General features: G+C 31.5%; 1 protein-coding gene across 1 annotated transcript in view; it reads left to right on the forward strand.

Moving 5' to 3' along the window:
• Positions 1 to 346: 346 nt before the first annotated feature.
• The window catches only part of LOC125067483 (slit homolog 1 protein), a 34292-nt gene continuing 21688 nt past the window's right edge, over positions 347 to 12950 (forward strand). The window contains exon 1 of the mRNA XM_047676144.1: positions 347 to 496. The gene's annotated coding sequence lies outside the window, so the exon portion shown is untranslated. The remainder of the gene's footprint in view (positions 497 to 12950) is intronic.

A 12950-nucleotide genomic window follows, 5' to 3' on the forward strand; every position in this document is an offset into this window, starting at 1 on the left:
TTTAAGCATTTATAATTTTTTAATGCATTTATAGAATATTAAAACATTTTTTTCATATTTATTTTTCGTCTAGAAATTCGTTTAAAAATTTTAGAGAATTTATTTTTACATCAAAAGAATATTGTAAATTTTGTTTTAATATTTCGCATGATTTTTAAGACATTCAAACATGAGACATGACATTGTTGAGCGCACCGGTGATGTAGGTTGCTGCACCTCAGGTATAAAATACGGAACTAATTTACCATATCTGTCTCTCTTTAACACCTACACCAAAGGCGACGCGTGAAAAAGAAAACTGAATGAGGTACCGCGTCACCGAGCAAACAAGGTTTAGCCTTCCGAGTCTGTTCTGTGAGTAACACTCGGCTTGGAAGTTGGAACGAACCGGCGCCATTACTCTCGACGTATTCGTACGAACGAGATCTGTGTGTGTACTGTTCGCTAGTTTTAACTCCATCGATCGTGTAAGAACATCATTACTGCGCAGTGCAAGGTAAGGAATATGAATTTATAAATTATTTTGGAAGCAGTGCGTCGAATTTCTTGAAGTGAGTGCGAAATAATTGTTATTTGTGGGACAGAGGAGCTTTCTCGCTTATTTATGCAAAGAATTTAACCGAAGGCGGTGTGTGCATATATAAGAGACGGAGGCTCGCAGGCGAGGCGCGGCGAGCGGCGCTGCCTTCGTCGCCTGCGCACCCTGCAGGCACCCATAAAAGTGACAAATTTAGTCATTTACGTGTTAATTTCATTTCGTTTAGTGTTTCGTGACTTTGTGCCATACTGTGACGCGTTGTGTTTTGTTTCTTGTAACAACAATGATCGAAGCGATACAGTTCGCTTTTGGCTTTAGTCCTTTGTGTGTTGTTGAGAACATTTCGTTTTAATTCCTTGCGTCGGCGCACAGTATTGACATCTTAGGTAATCCTCGTCGAGGTTGAGTGCCTTATCTTGCTCTACGAGTTTCTTATTAATGTAAACTTATGTTTATTGCGCATACTCATATATAATACTTTGTAGTCACGTCTATACATACAGTAAATAAAATTAAAATTGTTAATTGAGTAAACTAAATTTTGTTTATACTTTTACTTAACTTTTCCAAAGTTGTAATCATTTCTATTAAACATATTAATATATTATATTTATTATGATACAACGTTCAATTTGAGTTTTAGTTTGTATAAATAAAAACGAGCATTTGGGCGTAGACAGAGCAGATTACGAAATAAAGAAACGCCGTTATGTTACTATTCCCCGATATGACTCATGATTATAGTCCAAATGTGGTCAATATGTTTCTTTGTGTATTGAAACACGAAGATCATTGTATGAAAAATTTCAACTAATACAAATTTGTTGCGTCGCTAAATGAAACAAGTAATACATACACAGTTCTCACTTATGTACAATTTGTCACGCAAACATTGAAATCACACCTTCAAGAATTTATCGACGTTTTCAAATTTATCTAATCATTGTCATATACTTTAAACGAGTGCTAGCTTTTATCTATTATACTCGACATTTTATCTTTGTTAATATAAACATTTTTTTTCTTTTACATCATTAACCAAAAACGCCATCGAACTATGAATAGTAAATATGATGTGAAGATTGAAGCACTAATACTTTTGATAAGACCATATGAGCGAATCACAAAATAGTTACACCAATTATGCTCGCAAACCTCGGTAATCCAACCGTGTACCAGTGAATTTACTAGTTGTGCGTGCTAATGCTAACTTTTATCTATTTTACTTATTCGACATTTTATGTCCTCTGTTAATGTAAACAATGTTATTTAAATTATTGTTACTTTCACAAAAAACACTAACTAAGAACATGAAATTTTATATCAATTCAACAAAATAACAAAAATCTCTATATAGATATAGAAACGACTAATGCATTAATGATTAAAGATATCCAAATATTACGATAGTAGAATGCGTTCGTAACACTGAAAACTCCGACCTTCGTTAACCTATACGTGACAGTCATTCGACTGTTGTTTACACTTCACTGACCATTATCAAAACCTTGATTGACAGATCGAAGCTTCTTTGTATCCTACTTGTTCTACACAATCGATTTAAACGCTCCGATTGTCCTTTTCAGATATATATTTCAATTCACTTACCCTCAACAAGCAATCACAAACACACGTGTAGTCATAAACACACGCACACATACATTTCCAGCTAATACAGTTGTTATCGTTCCTTAGATTTAGGATGCCTAGTAAAATAACGTAACTGAAAAAAAATGTTACCGTACCGTATTACTGTTATTATTTTTTGTGGCTGGCAACTTAAGTCATCAAAGCTGATTCAAATGCTCCAGTTTTTATTATCCCCAATACATATTTATCGAATGACCTCCATATTGAGTCGGGTATTACAAGTTCTGTATTGAATTGATCCCATTCATGTATTGAATTCTATTCGTTTCGCTCTCACATAAATACCGATTGTTTTACAACTTCCTGCATCGAAGTCACCCCATCTGTCTGCTTCGGATGTATTAGGGAGGTAATTTTGCCGTTATTGCTACCCCAAATACAAATTTCATGTAAATTGCCAACTATTTCTGGGAAAAATAATGTTACTAACTGTGAATATTCACATTGAATTGATATCACCGGTAATTTATTATTATTGGGTTTTTTTAATTTATTATAATTAACATTCTTGATAGTCTTAATAACTGCCGCTGTGTCGTTCAATATCAATCGTATAAATAGTCAATGCATGTCATCAATGAATGTTCATAATTACGTGTATATAACCACTTTGTTCTGACGTGACGTCTAATCATTTATTTTAAATATTGTAATATTTGCAGTGTAATATTTCACTGAATATTTATAAAATAAATTATTTTGTATTTTTTAATGTTATGCAACGGTAGGAAGCAATGAAGAATAAACAATTAATAATGATCTTGAAACTGAAATCAAGAGATAAAATTGAATGAATCAATTAGAAGAACGAATGGATTTCCCAATGGGTATAATTGATCCTGTACTTTTTTTTGCACAAAATGACGGTGACATCATATCAGGCTAGGACGTTTGCTGATCACAGCAATCCATCGGCACAATGAGACGGTCCAGTGAGCGATGCGCAAAAACAAGTATTAATTCCGCTCGAGGTCTTTGAATTTAATCTCATATTACATTGAGATACTCGTCTTTATTGAAGAACTCAATTCTATTAGAGTTATGTGTCTACCAAACACTTGATATATACATCAATATGAACTATACTTTATGATTTAATTGATGTCCAACTATTGTCTTTTAAATCGGCGTTATTCAACTATCAAATATCAATGATTAATAAAAAGTATACCTAAAATCATTTGCTCGTAATGTCATTTCGTTATCCACAACACAATCATACGTTCTGAAGTGAAAAAGTAACTTTTAGAAGAAAATTTACAATCGGTCAATAGCAAATTTTATTAATATCAGATAGAAATACCATTAATCGGTATCGAAAAATTCTTAGTAATTGCCCGACTTCTTCTTCTTCTTCCGGTCAAGTTGAGTTGCCGTCCCACGAAATTATTAGTGCGCACCTGTGCTTGCGCCTGTGCATTATTATATCTCCTATGCAGGCCGCTGAAACAAAGTTGGTCAGAAGGACATCATCAGGTCTGGCCTGGTTTTCCGTCTCTCCATCCTAATATTGAACATAAAGTATTCTATCAGTTACAAAAAAAATGGCTAAAGGTGAAAGAAATGTTGGTAAACTTACATTTCACGTAAAAAACAACTACTAGACATTCAACATCTTAAAACGTGATGATATAATACAATAACTATTTATATGTTCATATATATTGATATCGATGTATTGGAGTAAATTAGGAGTTTTGTTCTCCATTTCAAATGAACGTTTGTATGTGTGCATACGTACAAACGCTCATTTTTTAAAATTATTTCATTTAGAATGACTGGTAGATTAATACTTCAGTATGAATACATTTTAGACAATATATTTTTTTGGATTTTCTTTAAGTTTTAACTAGTAAAATAATCACTCAATGTACGTCTCAATAGGAACAATCGGAGTTCATCGTAGCTATTCATTTATCTAAAGAAAAGGCAACCTTGTACGTAAATGGCAAGCGTTTATTATGCGAGGAAGTCGACTTATCAGGAACTTGAAGCAGAATAATTAGTTCTACCACAGTATGACAGAAATTTAATTTGCTTTGTGCCAAAAGTTAAGAATTTAGGTTTAAATAACCCAGACGGTTGAAATATAAATTAAATGTTTTGAATCTCTAATATGTAATAATTCTTGTCATGCTCAACGGTTATATGACGTAATGGCATGGCATTAAATTCTGCCACATGCTTATCCCGCAATTGGAGAAGTATGTTGGTTATAAGCTCTAAAACTTCTCCCCAGGAGGCTCTTTTGTTAGGATGTTAATTTACTCTTGACAAGTTGTTTGTTATGATGCACAAATTTTACAGATATTTGTATGCCTAATAAGGTTTGCCGCTTGGGTATTCGAAACATCGACGCTTTCAGCTAGGAATTCTACTTAAATCTCAAGACAAATAATGTCTCTCTTGGCAAGGCTTTTTTTTTGGAAATTGCTGTTTTTCTCTAATTTTTAATTTATTGATAACATTTCAATCTAAGTAACAATACACGTTACAATTATAAAAAAAAGTAAAAGGTTCTAGCTCATCATATTTACATGAATTCAAGACAAGACAATTCAAGACAACAAGATTCTTATAAAATTATATGTTAGATTTTGAGAATTAATTAAACTCAAATAGTACAATCAACTTTCATAATAAAAAAAGCATTTCAAACACAGCATTCCCTGTCGTAAAAACAAGCTGTTCTTAGAATCCGGAGAACATTCCAGACATTTTGCAAAATGCACGCACGTCGGCGAACCTTTATTGTTCGTGCCGCTCGAAATAGTTTTGTTTGCATTTTGAGGAAGTCATCTGATGATAGCTAATAGCTTATGATTTCCGCCCGAGCGAACTGTAAACAGAGGATCGTCTTCCAATCGGCATTACTGACGGCGACTCTTACGAGCCTTCATAATTGATCCATCTCTTATTTAAGACTTCCTTGAACTAAGTTAAATCAAGTAAAAGTTTTAAGAAAAGATACTCTCCTCAAAGTGATTATTTAGAAAAAAGGTTACCCATATATGACCAGAGTTTTAATGGTACTGATATTATTAATAATCATATCTGTCGTTTAAATATCTAAAATTATGTTTATTCATTTGTGTGTTAAGTTCTCTCTCTTTTAAATGTTCATTAAAGTTACGACGTACGTTTGACGATACACTTTATGCAGAGTGTCACTTAAAAAGATAAAGATACACTTATTTATCGCAATTAGAAACAACGTAAGTTCTTATATCTATTTTTATAATAGTTACTATTGGTATAAAATAGACAAGCCGCTGTTCATTGACTCATATTTTGCGTTGGAGAGGATTGATTTAGATCCAATAGCATTATTTATCTTAGATGTGACGTAAATCTAAAAGATTATCTAACGAACGTACATTTATACACACACATACAGAAATTAAAAAATTATCAAAAGTCTGACTTTGCATATTCGAAAATAGTTGAGTGAAATTTCCAAATAAGGACATGAAATGCATAAAATGATCTCGACATGATAATTCTTATTTCACAACAATACAATGTTTCACAACGTGTATGGATTTCAAATGACATACTTGACACGTAGGAAACGTAAGTGACTCCATTGTCGACGATATTATTTGGTATATTTGTTGTATTATTGCATAATATTTCTTAACCAAACGTAAAATATATATTCTTCGTCATATGTACCCATTTAACACAACTATATAATATTTTATTTGAAACTTAATTCATTTTTAATGCAATAAGATACCAGCTGTGGTATTCTTTAAGAAATCACTTCGCATCCGCTTGAAAAATATTTGAAATTATTACAATCAAAGTCGCATATCACTTTTCGATATTAAACAATCGCGTTCTGCGATGAGTTTCGAATTTATTTTTGCTTGCTCTACATAGTAAACGGTCATCCTATTCCTCATTTAAACTGAAATGTAATTTTTAAACTAATATAGTTATTCATAGCCACCAATCGAAGAGGAAATATAGTTATAGTAATAGAGTATAAGTCGTAAAGTGTTGAAATATTAATAAAGATGTATTAATCAAGAACAGTTTGTAGAACATAATGACGCAGATCTATTAGCAAATAGCATGTAATATGTAAATGTAAGGTTCGTTTATCTTTTTTCCTACTCTCATTGAAAAAGTTTATATATCTAATTTAATTTTACTTCCAAAGTTCCAATTACAACTTCGCGTTATAATCCACGAATGCGATTGATTTATAAAAATCTCGACCAATGACATCACACCATTTCAATGTCGAAATTGTTTATTTTTGTCATTACTTCTGTGATTGGAATAACCAATAATTCATTCATAAGGAAAAGTTTTTAGTGTTGTTGATTACGGATATTCTCGAATTGGAGTAATCAAGTAGCCTGTGACAGTCTGACTCATCGCCTGTTGGGTAAAAGAGAAAATAAAATATTTAAGTAATTCGTTTTGCGAGTGCTGGTTATAAAACTCGATGTTTTAAACATAAGAATGAATTAACTTGATACTCGTATGCGAACAGGGGGTTAATTCTACTAATGAATATCGAAACGTTCTCGATTTAATTCCAATCCTACTTTAAACGAACTGCAACTGAATCGTTGTTAAAGTAGAACAAGACGACTATACCGCAGCGATTAAGTTTGCGAGACACTGACAATTTGTTTGTAGAATTGTATCCCAGCTTAGCGTAATTTTCCTTTACTCTGCAAGGTGTTAACGATATTGTCAAATCTTAGCCATGAAGTTTATTTGCGTTTTTTATTAGGGTCAAATATAACGATAATACGAATACATTAGAGGTCATATATTATATGAAATGTTACATACGAATATTAAAACATACTTTTAGATTAGTAATATACTTTAGATGTATATTTACTGTTATGTACAATCAGCAACATGATTTTATCTGTACATTTATTTTAAATTATTATTTCTATAGATATACTTTTAATGGGAATAGTTAACACTAATAAGTCGTTATAACAAAATACTTCCTGTCACTATAGAGTGAGTGGTACGAGTGTGTTATTTTATTTACACACTCAATATAATTATTATATAGCTTATATATAGTACATATTATATAAATTTAATTACATATTTATGATCAAAATTAATAAACAAAATTACGCATTACATACTTACGATATACAGACATTTATTTTACGTTGTTGTGAAAAGTAAGTTTGTTTTTACGCTCTAATCTTAAGAACTACTATCCTGATTTGAATAATTATCATTGTTAGACGGTTTTTGTATCAGATCACCAATCAACACACAGACACAAATACATGAAAATAGAGAGCTGACGGAACTATAGGTTATAGATAGGTGTCTCAAAAATAACTGCCTAAAATGGCTACAAAAAAATTAGAGCTCAAAAAGGAAACAATATTAAATAAAGAAGGATCAAAAAAGGGTATTATTTAAGTGCATAATCGATTATTAATTTGATAAAGGTAGGCTGTATAAAATACAGTAGTGGCATTTAACAAGAATGAAACTGCGAGCAGTTAGTAGGGTATACATTTAACCCTACGACCTTCGCTGTAGAGCAATAACATAATCGTTAACCGATCTGCGAACTGTTCTGGTATATGGCTAACGAGAGCACATGGCTGTATTCATATGTTTAAAACCGTCACGTATATGATTCGATATTATTACATATGTTAAAACTTGTGATTATTTAAAATTTATAATAATTAAATGATATCCCAGACTATAGCTAATGATTAATTAAACCAGGACTATCTAGTTAGTTCTAGTTTAGTCTCTAGAGACAAATCGACAAGAAACTCGGTACATTTTGATGTTATTCTTCTTTTGGCGCCTTAGTGACAAACGATTAAGAGTAAATTTTTAGGATCAACTTCGTAGTCGTTCGAAATGGACAACTTAACACCTTAAGTAAACACATAATATAAACATTGTAAAATATTTATTTTGTTGTTTATTTTATTATAATTGTAAATGATTAAATAGAGTGTTATAATAGTGATGAAAGAAGAAGAAATTACGTTTATCCTAATAATTATTATTATTGTATTATTAATAAAAAAAGATTATTATTATTTTATAAGGAGTAGAATACTTGCAAATTTCTTTTATAAGGAAATACAGGCGGCTTTGTACTCAATAGGTATATGACTAACATCATACAAATTTGTGGTTATTATACAAAACCGCGAGGCATATCTCGTGATTCAATAAAATAGGAATGTCTAAGACTAATATGTATAACTGTGTGAGGTTTATACCTGAACCCGGTCTGCACACTCACCTTATCATACCATTTTCCTGATAACCTCAATTGCTCTATTTATCATAGAAAGCCATAATGAAAACAAGTCAACAACCTTGTATGACTATACTAAACAGCTGTGTAATTTACATTAAAAAAAAAAACATCAATATTTATTATTGAATTAAATGTATTTCTGTACGATTCAGTAAAAACTGTAGAGTGGGTCAAGTGATTTTTTTATGTGACAAAAACTATTAAACATCTATTTTATTTGTAAACAAATAAACAATATATCTATAATTTTTATAAAAATAAAATAAATGAATCTAATGATTTTATAATTACCTTTATGACCATCTCAAACGATATCTTTAAATATTTCTTCGTAGTTCTTATCTCTCGAGAATGTGACACGCAAACAAAAAAGTTCTAGAACAATAAGATATTTTTATCCTGTCTCAGTATGTCTGAGATAAGATTGAGGTACATATAGACAGATTTCAGGCATCAACTCCTGTTAATGTATATCATCTATATTAATATTGTAAATGCGAAAAGAACTGTTTTCTCTTCACTTTTAGGCCTTTGAACCGATTTAGATGAAATTTGGTATGTAGTTAGTTTGAGTACCAGGGAAGGATATAGGTTACGTCAAATGCTGTTGGTTTGTCTGATATAGGTAAAGTTTTATAAGTTTATAAAATAATTTATTTTGCTTATAACCGGAGTGTAGCAAAAGTTACTTATTCCGTTCAGGATATTTTTTTTTTTTAATTTTAATCTGTACATATTTTTTAAACAAAAAATATTGTATTAATACAAAAAAAAGCATTATTATTATTATATTTTCAACATTTCATTCATTTTCATTCAAACGTTCGAACTATTTGTATGTATCTATTAAGTCAGCCGTATTATTCTTGTCCGGTTTATAATTATTGAGAACATAGCTCATGACGTAATGTGATTTTATAATTCACAATAACAAAAACTACAGTCATTAATTTCATTAATTCAATAATTCAGCAACGTTTATAAATAGGAATAGATCACATTAGATTTATGCATGCATCGTTCTAAGATCTCCTAAAGAAGACGTTTAGATGCAACGTTCATTAGTATGAGAAGAGGTTCTTTCACTGCGGAATGAATGAAATCACTGCATCTGATTTAAATTGAGAACAGATAGATACACAAGCGATCCGATATTGTTCATTCACCGCACATTTTACAAGATTTTGAAACGTTTAATTTCTCTTGCGTTCACGTTTGGTGAAATGCATTAATTACCTCTTCTTGTGATTCATATTATAATTGGAGAATTTCAAACGAATCGATTTTAGTTTTAATTCTGTTAGTGGTAAGTCACGCGAAGCTCCTTTCATCGTTAAAATCAGCAAACGTCTGCCTCACTGAACCGCAGTTGAACACTTCAAGGAATCTGACAATCATAAAACCTGCTCGTCGATTCGTTGAAAAACATCGCGTTTCAATAACTCGGTTACACGTAAAACGAACTCAGGTACTAGCCGCTGTTTTCTACATTCATTGTAAGTACCTTGTTTGTATTCTGATTCTGTACTTTCTCAATCGTAAAGATAATAAAATACCCTATTTCTTTGTTCACGAAATCGAGCGTCCAAACGAAATCTTGTATGCATCTCGTTCGAATCAATACACTAGAACGAGATGGATGATCAGTCATTCATACACAAACTGGTATGCATCACTAAGTACATCGTTTCACCTTCTGCTGCAGTCCTATTATACGACTAATTTAAAAAGACCTTACTTACGGGTTACCATTATTCGTACGAACCAAATTTCATTTTAATGGAGGTATAGCTGTGGGCGTGTTTTTATTTCTGTTCGCGTCGGCAGCAATAAGTAATAAGGTAAACATTAAGCATCTAATGGAGGATGTTTGACCAGTTTTAGTTGTCAAGTTACATTTCAAAACCTAAAAAAAATATAATTTAAACTCAAGAAAATTGATGAATCAAATATTGACTAGGTAAGTGCCGTTGTTTAGTTTAAATTAAAATATTATGTTAAATAAAATAAAATGTTTCGTGAATGTGCATTGCGCAAAAACAAGATAACATAGGGAGATATTTAGAAATCGCAAATGCTTATTTATATTCCTCGTATACGAACAAAGACAGCTTTCTCAGCAACATTTGTTAAATAATGAACGTGTTGTTGATAAGTTCGAAGCTAAAATACTTAAGATAAGAGGCGAAGTAACGGTAACTCGTAGGCTTCACGAGAACCCTAACAAACGGTAATTTTGTTGCTTGTTTCTTTTGAACTTTGTTTGAATATCAATTTTACTTAAGGTTGTTAATAAATTACAAAAATAAACTGTGCGTGTGAAATTATCTTACCTTAGACACGTACCTGATCCAAGAAAATACCACATTAATCGCTTTATATCAGCTATTTACTGTATAGTATCTTTTGTTTGTGTGCGCAAAAATATATTTCGTAAATAAATACTAAAGGTCTGTCTAATATAATATACAATATTAAGTCATTAGACTCACATAATTGAGAACCGAGATAGACGAACGGTTAAAACACGTGAATCTCACAAAGATTGCGTGTTCAAACCCGGTGCTTTGTTGTGACTGATATGAGGAATCCTGTGTATTCACTGCCCACTAGAAAAGCGAATAAACTGTAAACGTTACTCAAAAAGAGAACCACTCTCAATACAGCCGTTACAATATATTAAATAATTAAGAAATTAAAGTTTAGCAATAAAAAAATAAACTTAACAAACCTTTTTTGTTTTAATATCGTCAATAATACAGCAGGTAGTATCTTTTAAACAATCAGACCTGAGCCCATATACTCAGTACAGCGTTATTTCCTGCGTACTTAGTAACATTGTTAACGTGCGTCCATACAATTATTATTGTCGATGACACCAATTGTGAACAATTCGATGAGTTCTTAATACTAGTGCTATCGTTACAATGAATAATGTATATTGAATATTTTTCCTCGTCTAATCGATAAAATACTTTTTTGTAGCCTTCAAACACTAATTCGTAATGAATTATTTGCGTTTTTTTTTGTGACAACCCTGTCAACCAACTTATCTAATTGGTCTCGTTCGTCTGTTAGCTAGTATATAAAACAATATTCAGATTCTGACGACTTGGGCTTAAACACCAGTGCACTCTAGAATTGATGTCCTGCCCAGTTGGCCAATCCCCCTTGAGAATGGCCGCTTCGGCCGAAAACATGTGGTATTACGTAATCTATGTTCTATAGTATCTATACTATAATAAGTATATAGTTTAGAATATCAAGCTTGTATGTGTGTGTATGTATATATGTGTGTGGAAGCTGTGTCGTGTCATTTCCATCAAGACAATCTTTATCTGTTGACAAAGCGAAGCAAACATGTTGGTTGCATCAAAGAATTTGCATTAAATTACTTTGTTTACAAGGTTTTCTGAATTGTTGACACTAGATATATACAAGGATTATCGTCTTAGAAACTTATCATAAACTACCAATTAGGGTTGTCGCTCTTGTTGCGTAAAACAATTTAGCGTAAACACAAAATATCCATATCATTTTCTAGTGGAAGTTCGCCGTGAAGATCCTGATAAAGAATGACTAAAAGGATGAGTTCTTATATATTTATATAAGTCGTTTCGCACAGCAGACCAACCATCCAACGGACTTTATAGTGTCTATAGAGTCTGTTGGTGAAAGGGTGCTTGATCACCAGGAACTAGAAAATCTGTGAGTGATTCGTTCCCTAAAATAAATTAAAAATAAAATATCTATTATTGCATTGCTACCTAATAAATTTATTCTTAAGCTTAATTTTTTCACGTCGAAAAAACATTAGAAAAATAAAGAATACAAATTAGTGTCATTGGAATTTTACAATTACGTTTTTTTTTCAAACGACCTTTGCGCTAACAGTAGGTGGCGATATATGAATACATTAATAACAGACCCGTAGTAAATGAGGCGGATCGGTAAAGCTTGTAACAAACGACATTAAATACACAATAAATTGTCTCGTATTTGAGCATAACTACATTTCGAATTTGAAACTGTTCGAAATTTGAATTGAATCAGACAGCATTTAGTTGGAACATGACAGGGATATCAACAGAGACTCATTAAAATTAAAATTGTGTGCGCAAATTTAGCGCCTCGTAACCTTTGCCGGCTATAAATTAATGTAGTTCCCTATTCGCCTCATGTCCAAGATTTACGATTTGTCTTCGAGTTTGATTTGAGTGTTTTTTTTTTTTTTAATCTGACACCGACAAAGAGTTGACGTTCAATATTAAATAATCGAGTCCTTGCTTTTACGGACTTTGCATATTCGATTAAATATTGATGTTTTTTTTTTTAATTATTTTATCATTAAATATGTTACATAACGTCAGTATTTATTAATCATATAAATATTTAAATGCTGTTGTATGTATGGATATAATAAATGTTACCAATAAGAAAAATATTTGTCATTTTTTTCTGCAAATAGAC

The sequence above is a fragment of the Vanessa atalanta genome, chromosome 1 (assembly GCF_905147765.1).
Source record: "Vanessa atalanta chromosome 1, ilVanAtal1.2, whole genome shotgun sequence".
In the NCBI taxonomy this organism is placed as follows: Eukaryota; Metazoa; Arthropoda; class Insecta; order Lepidoptera; family Nymphalidae; genus Vanessa; species Vanessa atalanta.